The sequence below is a fragment of the Siniperca chuatsi genome, linkage group LG15 (genome assembly GCF_020085105.1).
Source record: "Siniperca chuatsi isolate FFG_IHB_CAS linkage group LG15, ASM2008510v1, whole genome shotgun sequence".
Lineage (NCBI taxonomy): Eukaryota > Metazoa > Chordata > Actinopteri > Centrarchiformes > Sinipercidae > Siniperca > Siniperca chuatsi.
Window position 1 is genome coordinate 77,351 of NC_058056.1, and position 16,679 is coordinate 94,029.

The following is a 16,679-nucleotide window of genomic DNA, read 5'->3' on the forward strand; positions in this document are numbered from 1 at the left end:
TTCCTGTATTGCCTCCAGGAAGGATGCCGATCGCAGCTACGAGTTAAAACTGGATCTGATCCAACACTCACAGCACAGGTGGCGCATTTCTGAAACCTTACTGGACTGTTGTCGCACCTGACTGGCTCATTGACTACAAACCCCGCCTTTTTGCATGAAATTGTAGCCATGGCTGGATGGGAAAAGCCTAGGCTCTCTGGATGACCTACTTTTTGAGTCGATTTTTAGTTGGCCAGACGAGAACTACAATTGTAAGTGTCGTTTAAACTGGGGTGAAATGATTCTCATTTTTGCCAAACAACTCAAAGACATGCTGAAAAGTCTTGATCTTTACGTATTACAACAACAATTGGCCAAGCATTGTCAAACCCTAGTTGTGAGAACAAGAACGGCATAAACATTGCTTCTTGTTCTTGGATTTTCTATTAATACACAGTGTAAAGTCTCCTGAAAGACCAACAAAAATTGCCACAGCTGACTGTATTTCAAGTCATCCAGGCGGGATATTGGGTTAAGTTTTCAACCAGCAATAATCACGTCTCAGATACACTTCATAGACTATGAAATTGCCTCTGCGAAAGGATAATGAATACAACTACGAGTTAAAACTGGATCTGATACAACACTCACAGCACATGTGGTGCATTTCTGAAACCTTACTGGACTGATGTTGCACAATGATTGGCTCATTGACTACAAACCCCGCCTTTTTGCATGGAAATTGTAGCCATGGCTGGATGGGGAAAACCTAAGCTCTCTGGATAACCTACTTTATGAGTCTACTTTAGTTAGCCAGGCCAGGATTACAATTGTTAGTGTCGTTGAAAATGGGCTTCCATGCTTTTCATTTTAGACAGGCAATTGAAAGCAAGCCTAAAAAGCTCGATCTTTACGTATTAGTACAAGAACTGGCTAAACACTGTCAATTCATTGAGAATTTTCCATATATGCAAATTGTTCTCCAGGAGAGATACTGGGTTATCTTTTCAATCAACAATAATGACATCTCAGAGAACCTTCCTGTATTGCCTCCAGGAAGGATGCCGATCGCAGCTACGAGTTAAAACTGGATCTGATCCAACACTCACAGCACAGGTGGCGCATTTCTGAAACCTTACTGGACTGTTGTCGCACCTGACTGGCTCATTGACTACAAACCCCGCCTTTTTGCATGAAATTGTAGCCATGGCTGGATGGGAAAAGCCTAGGCTCTCTGGATGACCTACTTTTTGAGTCGATTTTTAGTTGGCCAGACGAGAACTACAATTGTAAGTGTCGTTTAAACTGGGGTGAAATGATTCTCATTTTTGCCAAACAACTCAAAGACATGCTGAAAAGTCTTGATCTTTACGTATTACAACAACAATTGGCCAAGCATTGTCAAACCCTAGTTATGAGAACAAGAACGGCATAAACATTGCTTCTTGTTCTTGGATTTTCTATTAATACACAGTGTAAAGTCTCCTGAAAGACCAACAAAAATTGCCACAGCTGACTGTATTTCAAGTCATCCAGGCGGGATATTGGGTTAAGTTTTCAACCAGCAATAATCACGTCTCAGATACACTTCATAGACTATGAAATTGCCTCTGCGAAAGGATAATGAATACAACTACGAGTTAAAACTGGATCTGATACAACACTCACAGCACATGTGGTGCATTTCTGAAACCTTACTGGACTGATGTTGCACAATGATTGGCTCATTGACTACAAACCCCGCCTTTTTGCATGAAATTGTAGCCATGGCTGGATGGGGAAAACCTAAGCTCTCTGGATAACCTACTTTATGAGTCTACTTTAGTTAGCCAGGCCAGGATTACAATTGTTAGTGTCGTTGAAAATGGGCTTCCATGCTTTTCATTTTAGACAGGCAATTGAAAGCAAGCCTAAAAAGCTCGATCTTTACGTATTAGTACAAGAACTGGCTAAACACTGTCAATTCATTGAGAATTTTCCATATATGCAAATTGTTCTCCAGGAGAGATACTGGGTTATCTTTTCAATCAACAATAATGACATCTCAGAGAACCTTCCTGTATTGCCTCCAGGAAGGATGCCGATCGCAGCTACGAGTTAAAACTGGATCTGATCCAACACTCACAGCACAGGTGGCGCATTTCTGAAACCTTACTGGACTGTTGTCGCACCTGACTGGCTCATTGACTACAAACCCCGCCTTTTTGCATGAAATTGTAGCCGTGGCTGGATGGGAAAAGCCTAGGCTCTCTGGATGACCTACTTTTGAGTCGATTTTTAGTTAGCCAGACGAGAACTACAATTGTAAGTGTCGTTTAAACTGGGGTGAAATGATTCTCATTTTTGCCAAACAACTCAAAGACATGCTGAAAAGTCTTGATCTTTACGTATTACAACAACAATTGGCCAAGCATTGTCAAACCCTAGTTATGAGAACAAGAATGGCATAAACATTGCTTCTTGTTCTTGGATTTTCTATTAATACACAGTGTAAAGTCTCCTGAAAGACCAACAAAAATTGCCACAGCTGACTGTATTTCAAGTCATCCAGGCGGGATATTGGGTTAAGTTTTCAACCAGCAATAATCACGTCTCAGATACACTTCATAGACTATGAAATTGCCTCTGCGAAAGGATAATGAATACAACTACGAGTTAAAACTGGATCTGATACAACACTCACAGCACATGTGGTGCATTTCTGAAACCTTACTGGACTGATGTTGCACAATGATTGGCTCATTGACTACAAACCCCGCCTTTTGCATGAAATTGTAGCCATGGCTGGATGGGGAAAACCTAAGCTCTCTGGATAACCTACTTTATGAGTCTACTTTAGTTAGCCAGGCCAGGATTACAATTGTTAGTGTCGTTGAAAATGGGCTTCCATGCTTTTCATTTTAGACAGGCAATTGAAAGCAAGCCTAAAAGCTCGATCTTTACGTATTAGTACAAGAACTGGCTAAACACTGTCAATTCATTGAGAATTTTCCATACATGCAAATTGTTCTCCAGGAGAGATACTGGGTTATCTTTTCAATCAACAATAATGACATCTCAGAGAACCTTCCTGTATTGCCTCCAGGAAGGATGCCGATCGCAGCTACGAGTTAAAACTGGATCTGATCCAACACTCACAGCACAGGTGGCGCATTTCTGAAACCTTACTGGACTGTTGTCGCACCTGACTGGCTCATTGACTACAAACCCCGCTTTTTGCATGAAATTGTAGCCATGGCTGGATGGGAAAAGCCTAGGCTCTCTGGATGACCTACTTTTTGAGTCGATTTTTAGTTGGCCAGACGAGAACTACAATTGTAAGTGTCGTTTAAACTGGGGTGAAATGATTCTCATTTTTGCCAAACAACTCAAAGACATGCTGAAAAGTCTTGATCTTTACGTATTACAACAACAATTGGCCAAGCATTGTCAAACCCTAGTTATGAGAACAAGAACGGCATAAACATTGCTTCTTGTTCTTGGATTTTCTATTAATACACAGTGTAAAGTCTCCTGAAAGACCAACAAAAATTGCCACAGCTGACTGTATTTCAAGTCATCCAGGCGGGATATTGGGTTAAGTTTTCAACCAGCAATAATCACGTCTCAGATACACTTCATAGACTATGAAATTGCCTCTGCGAACGGATAATGAATACAACTACGAGTTAAAACTGGATCTGATACAACACTCACAGCACATGTGGTGCATTTCTGAAACCTTACTGGACTGATGTTGCACAATGATTGGCTCATTGACTACAAACCCCGCCTTTTTGCATGAAATTGTAGCCATGGCTGGATGGGGAAAACCTAAGCTCTCTGGATAACCTACTTTATGAGTCTACTTTAGTTAGCCAGGCCAGGATTACAATTGTTAGTGTCGTTGAAAATGGGCTTCCATGCTTTTCATTTTAGACAGGCAATTGAAAGCAAGCCTAAAAAGCTCGATCTTTACGTATTAGTACAAGAACTGGCTAAACACTGTCAATTCATTGAGAATTTTCCATATATGCAAATTGTTCTCCAGGAGAGATACTGGGTTATCTTTTCAATCAACAATAATGACATCTCAGAGAACCTTCCTGTATTGCCTCCAGGAAGGATGCCGATCGCAGCTACGAGTTAAAACTGGATCTGATCCAACACTCACAGCACAGGTGGCGCATTTCTGAAACCTTACTGGACTGTTGTCGCACCTGACTGGCTCATTGACTACAAACCCCGCCTTTTTGCATGAAATTGTAGCCATGGCTGGATGGGAAAAGCCTAGGCTCTCTGGATGACCTACTTTTTGAGTCGATTTTTAGTTAGCCAGACGAGAACTACAATTGTAAGTGTCGTTTAAACTGGGGTGAAATGATTCTCATTTTTGCCAAACAACTCAAAGACATGCTGAAAAGTCTTGATCTTTACGTATTACAACAACAATTGGCCAAGCATTGTCAAACCCTAGTTGTGAGAACAAGAACGGCATAAACATTGCTTCTTGTTCTTGGATTTTCTATTAATACACAGTGTAAAGTCTCCTGAAAGACCAACAAAAATTGCCACAGCTGACTGTATTTCAAGTCATCCAGGCGGGATATTGGGTTAAGTTTTCAACCAGCAATAATCACGTCTCAGATACACTTCATAGACTATGAAATTGCCTCTGCGAAAGGATAATGAATACAACTACGAGTTAAAACTGGATCTGATACAACACTCACAGCACATGTGGTGCATTTCTGAAACCTTACTGGACTGATGTTGCACAATGATTGGCTCATTGACTACAAACCCCGCCTTTTTGCATGAAATTGTAGCCATGGCTGGATGGGGAAAACCTAAGCTCTCTGGATAACCTACTTTATGAGTCTACTTTAGTTAGCCAGGCCAGGATTACAATTGTTAGTGTCGTTGAAAATGGGCTTCCATGCTTTTCATTTTAGACAGGCAATTGAAAGCAAGCCTAAAAAGCTCGATCTTTACGTATTAGTACAAGAACTGGCTAAACACTGTCAATTCATTGAGAATTTTCCATATATGCAAATTGTTCTCCAGGAGAGATACTGGGTTATCTTTTCAATCAACAATAATGACATCTCAGAGAACCTTCCTGTATTGCCTCCAGGAAGGATGCCGATCGCAGCTACGAGTTAAAACTGGATCTGATCCAACACTCACAGCACAGGTGGCGCATTTCTGAAACCTTACTGGACTGTTGTCGCACCTGACTGGCTCATTGACTACAAACCCCGCCTTTTTGCATGAAATTGTAGCCGTGGCTGGATGGGAAAAGCCTAGGCTCTCTGGATGACCTACTTTTTGAGTCGATTTTTAGTTGGCCAGACGAGAACTACAATTGTAAGTGTCGTTTAAACTGGGGTGAAATGATTCTCATTTTTGCCAAACAACTCAAAGACATGCTGAAAAGTCTTGATCTTTACGTATTACAACAACAATTGGCCAAGCATTGTCAAACCCTAGTTATGAGAACAAGAACGGCATAAACATTGCTTCTTGTTCTTGGATTTTCTATTAATACACAGTGTAAAGTCTCCTGAAAGACCAACAAAAATTGCCACAGCTGACTGTATTTCAAGTCATCCAGGCGGGATATTGGGTTAAGTTTTCAACCAGCAATAATCACGTCTCAGATACACTTCATAGACTATGAAATTGCCTCTGCGAAAGGATAATGAATACAACTACGAGTTAAAACTGGATCTGATACAACACTCACAGCACATGTGGTGCATTTCTGAAACCTTACTGGACTGATGTTGCACAATGATTGGCTCATTGACTACAAACCCCGCCTTTTTGCATGAAATTGTAGCCATGGCTGGATGGGGAAAACCTAAGCTCTCTGGATAACCTACTTTATGAGTCTACTTTAGTTAGCCAGGCCAGGATTACAATTGTTAGTGTCGTTGAAAATGGGCTTCCATGCTTTTCATTTTAGACAGGCAATTGAAAGCAAGCCTAAAAAGCTCGATCTTTACGTATTAGTACAAGAACTGGCTAAACACTGTCAATTCATTGAGAATTTTCCATATATGCAAATTGTTCTCCAGGAGAGATACTGGGTTATCTTTTCAATCAACAATAATGACATCTCAGAGAACCTTCCTGTATTGCCTCCAGGAAGGATGCCGATCGCAGCTACGAGTTAAAACTGGATCTGATCCAACACTCACAGCACAGGTGGCGCATTTCTGAAACCTTACTGGACTGTTGTCGCACCTGACTGGCTCATTGACTACAAACCCCGCCTTTTTGCATGAAATTGTAGCCGTGGCTGGATGGGAAAAGCCTAGGCTCTCTGGATGACCTACTTTTTGAGTCGATTTTTAGTTGGCCAGACGAGAACTACAATTGTAAGTGTCGTTTAAACTGGGGTGAAATGATTCTCATTTTTGCCAAACAACTCAAAGACATGCTGAAAAGTCTTGATCTTTACGTATTACAACAACAATTGGCCAAGCATTGTCAAACCCTAGTTGTGAGAACAAGAACGGCATAAACATTGCTTCTTGTTCTTGGATTTTCTATTAATACACAGTGTAAAGTCTCCTGAAAGACCAACAAAAATTGCCACAGCTGACTGTATTTCAAGTCATCCAGGCGGGATATTGGGTTAAGTTTTCAACCAGCAATAATCACGTCTCAGATACACTTCATAGACTATGAAATTGCCTCTGCGAAAGGATAATGAATACAACTACGAGTTAAAACTGGATCTGATACAACACTCACAGCACATGTGGTGCATTTCTGAAACCTTACTGGACTGATGTTGCACAATGATTGGCTCATTGACTACAAACCCCGCCTTTTTGCATGAAATTGTAGCCATGGCTGGATGGGGAAAACCTAAGCTCTCTGGATAACCTACTTTATGAGTCTACTTTAGTTAGCCAGGCCAGGATTACAATTGTTAGTGTCGTTGAAAATGGGCTTCCATGCTTTTCATTTTAGACAGGCAATTGAAAGCAAGCCTAAAAAGCTCGATCTTTACGTATTAGTACAAGAACTGGCTAAACACTGTCAATTCATTGAGAATTTTCCATATATGCAAATTGTTCTCCAGGAGAGATACTGGGTTATCTTTTCAATCAACAATAATGACATCTCAGAGAACCTTCCTGTATTGCCTCCAGGAAGGATGCCGATCGCAGCTACGAGTTAAAACTGGATCTGATCCAACACTCACAGCACAGGTGGCGCATTTCTGAAACCTTACTGGACTGTTGTCGCACCTGACTGGCTCATTGACTACAAACCCCGCCTTTTTGCATGAAATTGTAGCCGTGGCTGGATGGGAAAAGCCTAGGCTCTCTGGATGACCTACTTTTTGAGTCGATTTTTAGTTGGCCAGACGAGAACTACAATTGTAAGTGTCGTTTAAACTGGGGTGAAATGATTCTCATTTTTGCCAAACAACTCAAAGACATGCTGAAAAGTCTTGATCTTTACGTATTACAACAACAATTGGCCAAGCATTGTCAAACCCTAGTTATGAGAACAAGAACGGCATAAACATTGCTTCTTGTTCTTGGATTTTCTATTAATACACAGTGTAAAGTCTCCTGAAAGACCAACAAAAATTGCCACAGCTGACTGTATTTCAAGTCATCCAGGCGGGATATTGGGTTAAGTTTTCAACCAGCAATAATCACGTCTCAGATACACTTCATAGACTATGAAATTGCCTCTGCGAAAGGATAATGAATACAACTACGAGTTAAAACTGGATCTGATACAACACTCACAGCACATGTGGTGCATTTCTGAAACCTTACTGGACTGATGTTGCACAATGATTGGCTCATTGACTACAAACCCAGCCTTTTGCATGAAATTGTAGCCATGGCTGGATGGGGAAAACCTAAGCTCTCTGGATAACCTACTTTATGAGTCTACTTTAGTTAGCCAGGCCAGGATTACAATTGTTAGTGTCGTTGAAAATGGGCTTCCATGCTTTTCATTTTAGACAGGCAATTGAAAGCAAGCCTAAAAAGCTCGATCTTTACGTATTAGTACAAGAACAGGCTAAACACTGTCAATTCATTGAGAATTTTCCATACATGCAAATTGTTCTCCAGGAGAGATACTGGGTTATCTTTTCAATCAACAATAATGACATCTCAGAGAACCTTCCTGTATTGCCTCCAGGAAGGATGCCGATCGCAGCTACGAGTTAAAACTGGATCTGATCCAACACTCACAGCACAGGTGGCGCATTTCTGAAACCTTACTGGACTGTTGTCGCACCTGACTGGCTCATTGACTACAAACCCCGCCTTTTTGCATGAAATTGTAGCCGTGGCTGGATGGGAAAAGCCTAGGCTCTCTGGATGACCTACTTTTTGAGTCGATTTTTAGTTGGCCAGACGAGAACTACAATTGTAAGTGTCGTTTAAACTGGGGTGAAATGATTCTCATTTTTGCCAAACAACTCAAAGACATGCTGAAAAGTCTTGATCTTTACGTATTACAACAACAATTGGCCAAGCATTGTCAAACCCTAGTTATGAGAACAAGAACGGCATAAACATTGCTTCTTGTTCTTGGATTTTCTATTAATACACAGTGTAAAGTCTCCTGAAAGACCAACAAAAATTGCCACAGCTGACTGTATTTCAAGTCATCCAGGCGGGATATTGGGTTAAGTTTTCAACCAGCAATAATCACGTCTCAGATACACTTCATAGACTATGAAATTGCCTCTGTGAAAGGATAATGAATACAACTACGAGTTAAAACTGGATCTGATACAACACTCACAGCACATGTGGTGCATTTCTGAAACCTTACTGGACTGATGTTGCACAATGATTCTACTATAGTTAGCCAGGCCAGGATTACAATTGTTAGAGTCGTTGAAAATGGGCTTCCATGCTTTTCATTTTAGACAGACAATTGAAAGCAAGCCTAAAAAGCTTGATCTTTACGTATTAGTACAGGAACTGGCTAAACACTGTCAATTCATTGAGAATTTTCCATATATGCAAATTGTTCTCCAGGAGAGATACTGGGTTATCTTTTCAATCAACAATAATGACATCTCAGAGAACCTTCCTGTATTGCCTCCAGGAAGGATGCCGATCGCAGCTACGAGTTAAAACTGGATCTGATCCAACACTCACAGCACAGGTGGCGCATTTCTGAAACCTTACTGGACTGTTGTCGCACCTGACTGGCTCATTGACTACAAACCCCGCCTTTTTGCATGAAATTGTAGCCATGGCTGGATGGGAAAAGCCTAGGCTCTCTGGATGACCTACTTTTTGAGTCGATTTTTAGTTAGCCAGACGAGAACTACAATTGTAAGTGTCGTTTAAACTGGGGTGAAATGATTCTCATTTTTGCCAAACAACTCAAAGACATGCTGAATAGTCTTGATCTTTACATATTACAACAACAATTGGCCAAGCATTGTCAAACCCTAGTTATGAGAACAAGAACGGCATAAACATTGCTTCTTGTTCTTGGATTTTCTATTAATACACAGTGTAAAGTCTCCTGAAAGACCAACAAAAATTGCCACAGCTGACTGTATTTCAAGTCATCCAGGCGGGATATTGGGTTAAGTTTTCAACCAGCAATAATCACGTCTCAGATACACTTCATAGACTATGAAATTGCCTCTGCGAAAGGATAATGAATACAACTACGAGTTAAAACTGGATCTGATACAACACTCACAGCACATGTGGTGCATTTCTGAAACCTTACTGGACTGATGTTGCACCTCTCTGGCTTATGGACTACAAACCTCACTTCTTTCCATGAATTTGTATCCATGGCTGTATGGGAAAAGCCTAGGCTCTCTGGATGATCTACTTTATGAGTCTATTATTGTTCGCCAGGCCAGGATTACAATTACTAGTGTCATTTAAACTGGGCTTCCATTCTGTTCATTTTATCCAAGTCACCCAGGGGGATATTGGTCTAAGTCTTCAACCAGCAATAACCACGTCTCACAAGATCTTCATAGACTATGAAATTGTCTCCTCCAAAGGACACTGAAAACATCTATGAGTTTAACCTGGATCTGATACAACGCTCACAGCACTTGTGATGCATATGTCAAACCTTACTGGATGTACAGTACTTTAAGGGCACATGATTAGTCAGGCATTGCCACTTGGCGACAGTGGCAAGGAAAAACTTCCCTTTAACAGGCAGAAACCTCAGGCAGAACCGGACTCAGGGTGGGCGGCCAGTTGCCGTTATCGGTTGGGTTGAGAGAGGGAGAGAGAGCATACAGTTGCACAATGCAAATTCCACATATAATTTTAAACTAATAATAATGTATTGGTAGAGGTAATATTAATAAAATTATAATAGAAATAATAATGATAATAATAAGACTACTAATAAAACAAGTAGTGGGTGTTGAGCAGGAACATGGGGGCAGTAGGTGGCTCTATATTCTAAAGGTATTTAGTGTCAAACATACTGAAGGTTAACGTAGGTGTTTTCATCATTAAAGCTGCATTAGGCAACAACTGAGCATACACAATAGAAAACCTGCTCTGCTCGTATACCTTTGCTAAGCCCCTGCCCTGTAGCCCTCACATCCATTGTTATGAAGTGCTTTGAGCGGCTGGTCCTGGCAAACCTAAAGGACTTCTTCCCATCCACACTGGACCCATACCAGTTTGCCTACCGCAGCAATAGGAGCACAGAGGATGCAGTCTCCATGGCACTGCACTCTATATTCACACACTTGGACAGTGGTTTGAAAAGGTGCTTGCCCCCTTCCTGATTTCTTATTTTTTTGCATGTTTGTCACACTTAAATGTTTCAGATCATCAAACAAATTTAAATATTAGTCAAAGATAACACAAGTAAATACAAAATCGTAGAAAAGGTTTCACTCGTAGTCATCTGGACACTGTTTTAAGAATCAAGACGTTTCGGCTCCCATCCGGAAGTCATTCTCAATTGTGAAAAATGGTCCGGGAACTCAGAAATTTAAGCTACTCTGTGTTACTTAAGCCCTGCCCTCAGGAAGGAGTCTTCCTGAGTATCTGCTGATTACCCTGCCTAGTTTCACCTGAAACTGACCTAATTGTTTCCATGATGTAAGCCCAGTAATCAGTAATCAGGCCTATTGTTTTCTGGCTGCACCTCCCTCATCACTGTTAAGTACCTGATTAGCATATGATTGGCGTGACCAAGGTGCTGATACACTGTGGTAAACGTTGGGCAGATTGAATCTCAGATCACCATTTCTGTTCAAAGAGGGGTTTTCTTTTTTCACAAAAATGGCTTCTTTGACACCTCCTTCAAACCAACTCCTATAAAAATACAAAATACAGTTTTTAAAACTGTTAAAACATAACTTAACTGTCGTTTATCACACCTGAGTTCAGTTTCTCTAGTCTCACCCAGGCCTTATTACTGCCAAACCTCTGGTTCAAGAAATCATTTAAATAGGACCTGCCTGACAAAGTGAAGTAGACCAAAAGATCTTCAAAAGCTAGACATCATGCCGAGATCCAAAGAAATTCAGGAACAAATGAGAAAGAAAGTCATTGAGATCTATCAGTCTGGAAAAGGTTATAAAGCCATTTCTAAAGCTTTGGGACTCTAGCGAACCACAGTGAGAGCCATTATCCACAAATGGCGAAAACATGGAACAGTGGTGAACCTTCCCAGGAGTGGCCGGCCAACTAAAAGTACCCTAAGAGCGCAGCGACGACTCATCCAAGAGGTCACAAAAGACCCCACAACAACATCCAAAGAACTGCAGGCCTTACTTGCCTCAGTTAAGGTCAGTGTTCATGACTCCAGCATAAGAAAGAGACTGGGCAAAAATGGCCTGCATGGCAGACGAAAACCACTGCTGAGCAAAAATAACATTAAGGCTCGTCTCATTTTTGCCAGAAAACATTCTTGATGATCCCCAAGACTTTTGGGAAAATATTCCGTGGACTGACAAGACAAAAGTTGAACTTTTTGGAAGGTGTGTGTCCCATTACATCTGGTGTAAAAGTAACACCACATTTCAGAAAAAGAACATCATACCAACAGTAAAATATGGTGGTGGTAGTGTGATGGTCTGGGGCTGTTTTGCTGCTCAGGACCTGGAAGACTTGCTGTGATAAATGGAACCTGAAGGAGAATGTCTGGCAATCTGTTCGTGACCTCAAGCTGAAGAGAATTTGGGTTCTGCAGCAGAACAATGATCCAAAACACACCAGCAAGTCCACCTCTGAATGGCTGAAGAAGAACAAAATGAAGACTTTGGAGTGGCCTAGTCAAAGTCCTGACCTGAAACCTATTGAGATGCTGTGGCATGACCTTAAAAAGGCAGTTCATGCTCGAAAACCCTCCAATGTGGCTGAATTACAACAATTCTGCAAAGATGAGTGGGCCAAAATTCCTCCACAGCACTGTGGACAACAAAAGACTCATTGCAAGTTATCACAAACGCTTAATTGCAGTTGTTGCTGCTAAGGGTGGCCCAACCAGTTATTAGGTTTAGGCAATCACTTTTTCCACACAGGGACATGTAGGTTTGGATTTTGTTTTCCCTTAATAATAACAACAACAACCTTCATTTATAAACTGCATTTTGTGTTTACTTGTGTAATCTTTAACTAATATTTAAATTTGTTTGATGATCTGAAACAATTAAGTGTGACAAACATGCAAAAAAATAAGAAATCAGGAAGGGGGCAAACACTTTTTCACACCACTGTATGCATGAATGTTGTTTGTTGACTTCAGCTCTGTAACACTGTCATCCCTTCCAAGTTAATCACCAAACTTGGAAACCTGGGCATTAACACCTCCACTTGCAACTGGATTATGGACTTCCTGACAAACAGACCTCAGCATGTTAGGTCGGGCCACAACTGCTCCACCACCATCATACTCAACAGTGGCGTACCACAGGGCTGTGTGCTGAGCCTACTCCCTCTTCACACTTGACTGCAGGCCTGCGCAAGGCTCTGGCGCCATAATCAGGTTTGCAGATGATACTGTGGTGATTGTTCTCATCAGCACCAACAATGAGACTGCCTACAGGGAGGAGGTCCAGCACCTGGCCACATGGTGCATAGACAATAACTTGCTCCTTAACACCTCCAAGACAGCGTTGAGCGTTTCTCCAGCTTCAAGTTCCTGGGGACCCATATTTCGAAGAACCTGTCCTGGACCACCAACACCTCCTGCCTGGTCAAGAAGGCTCACCAGCGCCTCTTCTTCCTGAGGACACTGAAGAAGAACCAACTGTCCTCAGCTATCCTGGTGAACTTCTATCGCTGCACAGTTGAGAGCATCCTAACCAACTGTGTCACAGTCTGGTATGGGAACAGCTCGGCTGCAGAGCGCAAGGCACTGGAGCGGGTGGGGAAAACTGCCCAGCACATCACAGGGACTCCATTTCCAGCCATTGAGGACATCCAGAGGAAATGCTGTCTGCGCCGAGCCCGCAGCATTCTTAAGGACTCCTCTCACCCCGCCCAGAGACTGTTTTCTCCCCTGCCTTCCGGCAGGCACCTCAGGTGCCTCCGGACAAGGACCAGCAGACTGAGAAACAGCATTTTTCCAAGAGCTGTCTTCCTACTGAACTCTGCCCCCCGCTGAATCCACTGTCCCCTAATATACCTTAACTTAAATGCTGCTATATTGATATTGTTTTTGCTACATGTACCACATGTTCATTTGCAATACCGGACTATTTATTTAGACATATACTGCATCATTTGCACTCCTATACTGCATCATTTGCACTCTAGTACTATGTACTGAATACTGCAATAACTCATCTACAGCAGTGGCGAATGGCCAACCCACCATTGAGTCTGGTTCTGTCCAAGGTTTCTGCCTCTTAAAGGAAGTTTTTTCTTGCCACTGTTGCAAATGCTTGCTCATGGTGGAATTTGTTGGGTCTCTGTAAATAATATTTAAAGAGTACAGTCTAGACCTGCTCAATAGGAAAAGTGCAATGAAATAACTTCTGTTATGAATTGGCGCTATATAAATAAAATTGAATTGAATTGAATCTACTGCACTGTTAACTATATCCATATATTGCACTACTTTATATTCATTGCACTACTGTTCTGCCCAGTCCAATTCATTATTGTACATATCCATTAGTATACTTCTGTTTATAGTAATTCACTCTGTATATAATGTCCATAGTACCACTTGTAAAATATTTTCATAATACTGCTCTATCCTGAATTTATCCACACACTTTACATCCTGCACTTGCTTATTGCACTTCTGGTTATACCTAAACTGCATTTCGTTGCCTTGTACTTGTACATGTGTAATGACAATAAAGTTGAATCCAATCTAATCAAACCCACAACTTCAAAGGACTGGGACTGCGCATGTGTCGGCGTTTTTGTGTACCTGCCAGAAGCTTCGCTAGAAGCTTCGTCTTAAACCTTCATAAATTGACATTTTATCGAGTCTTTAAGCCAAGTTTTCTACGCTACACTGTTTTCCTGGCCATTGTTTTACCTATATGTTTTAACTTGGTAAAAGTCATCGGACGTATGGATCTTAAGTGATTTTAAGCTGGCTGTTAACTCGACGTGGTTTACTGGACTGCCTCCACTGCTGCTAGCTCAGCTAGGTTTGTTTTTAGCGGCTAGGCTAACAGGTCGCTTTTACTAAGGATTTTAAGCTCTTTAGCACTTTTATGGACTTTACTGTGGATTTTAAGCTTTGAGCACTCTCACAGACTAACTGCAAGCCTGATGGCTGAGTGTGGATCTTGTCACCTTACCATCTCAAAGCTGAAGAAAAGTATCACCTGTCTGGAAGCCGAGCTCAGAGAAAAAGACAAGCTCATCCTGTAGTTGTCCACTGTCACCTCGGCCCAGGCAAAACACCTTGCAGTCCTCAGCTCCTCTGGCTGCGCAAGCTGGAATGCGACCATCCCTTCTCACTCCCCTGACTGCTCTACTCCAGCATTGGACAATGATCCCACTCTTCCGTGGCACGGCTCCATCATCACTGGCGGCCCGGAGCATGAAGCCGTTTCAGCTAAGCCTGAAGATCTGTAGCTCCTCATTGGTGCAAAGCCCAAAGCAATTGCCATTTCTACTCCTTGCCGAGTCCCAATGGATACACAGTCGCTCGTTGGCGGGGGTAGTGAGAAGGCTCCAGTGAGTTCGACTCCACGTCAACCAGAGCACTGGACTGTAGCCTGCAAGGACAGACATGGTGCAAAGCGCCTGCCTCCTCCTCCTTCACATCGGGACCTCCCGCTGGCCAACAGGTTCGATATCCTGGATACGCAGGACTTTCCTCCTTTCCTGGCATTCTTTTAGATAGACTGAGGCACTGGGTGGGCATATCTGGCACTGCACTAGACTGGTTCTCATCTTACCTGTCCATTAGGAAATTCTGTGTCAGCATTAATAACTTCATGTCATCCTTTTCCCATATCAAGTACAGTGTCCCTCAAGGTTAAATTCTGGGACCAATACTGTTATCCTTATACATGCTTCGTTTGGGTGATGTTATCCACAGACAAGGTATTTCTTTTCATTGTTATGCAGATGACACACAGTTGTACCTCCCTGTCAAGCCCACTGACCCTAGTATGCTGAGTTCTCTGCAGGACTGCCTGTCTGACATAAAAAACTGGATGTCGATAAATTCTCTTCAGCTCAACTCAAATAAAACTGAAATCCTTGTTATTGGGCCCCAACACATCGCTAAACAAATACTGCCATCTACTGGTTACCTGTCACAACATATCAAGCTTGTTGCAAGAAATCTTGGTGTGTGGTGTGTTGGTTTGATAGCAATTTATGTTTTGAGCAACATATCACTAAGCTTGTCCAATCATGATTTTATCACCTCAGAAACATTGCAAAATCTTAGTAATGCAGAAACTGTTGTACATGCTTTTATCTCCTCACGCCTCGATTATTGTAACAGCCTGTTCACTTGTCTTAATCAAAAAACTTTGAAAAAAACAAAAAACTTTGAGACGGCAGACTGTACAAAACTCAGCTGCTAGGCTGTTAACCAGGACCAAGAAGTACGACCACATCACATCTGTTTTAGCCTCTTTACATTGGCTCCCTGTTTGTTTTAGGATTGATTTTAAGATCTTGCTGATTACTTTTAAGGCTCTTTATGGCCTTGCTCCAGACTATATTTTAGACCTTGTAATCCCTTATGAACCTTCACGTAGTTTGAGCTCTTCAGGCAAGGGTCTTCTGTCTGTTCCTGAGTACAGGATGAAAACTAAGGGGGACAGCGCTTTTGCCATCGGACAACCTGCTCGAAGAAATTAGGTTGTCTGAGTCAGTGTCTTCATTTAAGTCTCTTCTCAAAAGACATTTTTATCTGAAAGCATATCCTGATTTTACCTGAACCGGCTGTTTATTTTATTGCTTTGTGTATTTTATGTATTTTATTTCTTTATATTTCATCATTCACTGTGGTATTTTATTTCTCTTGTTGTGAAGCACTTTGTACTTTGTTTTGAAAAGTGCTCTATAAATAAAGTTTTATTATTTATTATTATAAGGTGCCAGTTGATCTGCAAAACCTCATCCCTCATGGGGCTCACTCTCCACGGCGAGTGCCTCGCCAGAATCCTCGTCCCTCTGACCGCTCAAAGACACTTCTCCAGTGCTTCACGGCCTCTTTAAGATACGATGGTGCCAGACGATTAAGAGCTTTGTGAGGAGAAGGATTTTAAATTCTATTCTGGATTT

At 41.8% G+C, this 16,679-nt stretch overlaps 10 non-coding genes across 10 annotated transcripts; all 10 read right to left on the minus strand.

Moving 5' to 3' along the window:
* Positions 1 to 443: 443 nt before the first annotated feature.
* On the minus strand, positions 444 to 584 carry LOC122862473. Its single transcript, XR_006374709.1, has one exon. It is a non-coding gene; the product is annotated as a U4 spliceosomal RNA (small nuclear RNA).
* Positions 585 to 1,460: 876 nt separating this feature from the next.
* LOC122862474 lies at positions 1,461 to 1,601 on the minus strand. Its single transcript, XR_006374710.1, has one exon. It is a non-coding gene; the product is annotated as a U4 spliceosomal RNA (small nuclear RNA).
* An 874-nt stretch (positions 1,602 to 2,475) lies between these two features.
* On the minus strand, positions 2,476 to 2,616 carry LOC122862475. Its single transcript, XR_006374711.1, has one exon. It is a non-coding gene; the product is annotated as a U4 spliceosomal RNA (small nuclear RNA).
* An 872-nt stretch (positions 2,617 to 3,488) lies between these two features.
* LOC122862496 lies at positions 3,489 to 3,629 on the minus strand. The gene has a single exon (XR_006374732.1). It is a non-coding gene; the product is annotated as a U4 spliceosomal RNA (small nuclear RNA).
* Positions 3,630 to 4,504: 875 nt separating this feature from the next.
* LOC122862476 lies at positions 4,505 to 4,645 on the minus strand. Its single transcript, XR_006374712.1, has one exon. It is a non-coding gene; the product is annotated as a U4 spliceosomal RNA (small nuclear RNA).
* An 875-nt stretch (positions 4,646 to 5,520) lies between these two features.
* On the minus strand, positions 5,521 to 5,661 carry LOC122862477. The gene has a single exon (XR_006374713.1). It is a non-coding gene; the product is annotated as a U4 spliceosomal RNA (small nuclear RNA).
* Positions 5,662 to 6,536: 875 nt separating this feature from the next.
* LOC122862479 lies at positions 6,537 to 6,677 on the minus strand. The gene has a single exon (XR_006374715.1). It is a non-coding gene; the product is annotated as a U4 spliceosomal RNA (small nuclear RNA).
* Positions 6,678 to 7,552: 875 nt separating this feature from the next.
* LOC122862480 lies at positions 7,553 to 7,693 on the minus strand. The gene has a single exon (XR_006374716.1). It is a non-coding gene; the product is annotated as a U4 spliceosomal RNA (small nuclear RNA).
* Positions 7,694 to 8,567: 874 nt separating this feature from the next.
* On the minus strand, positions 8,568 to 8,708 carry LOC122862503. The gene has a single exon (XR_006374738.1). It is a non-coding gene; the product is annotated as a U4 spliceosomal RNA (small nuclear RNA).
* Positions 8,709 to 9,488: 780 nt separating this feature from the next.
* Positions 9,489 to 9,629, minus strand: LOC122862481. Its single transcript, XR_006374717.1, has one exon. It is a non-coding gene; the product is annotated as a U4 spliceosomal RNA (small nuclear RNA).
* Positions 9,630 to 16,679: the final 7,050 nt, after the last annotated feature.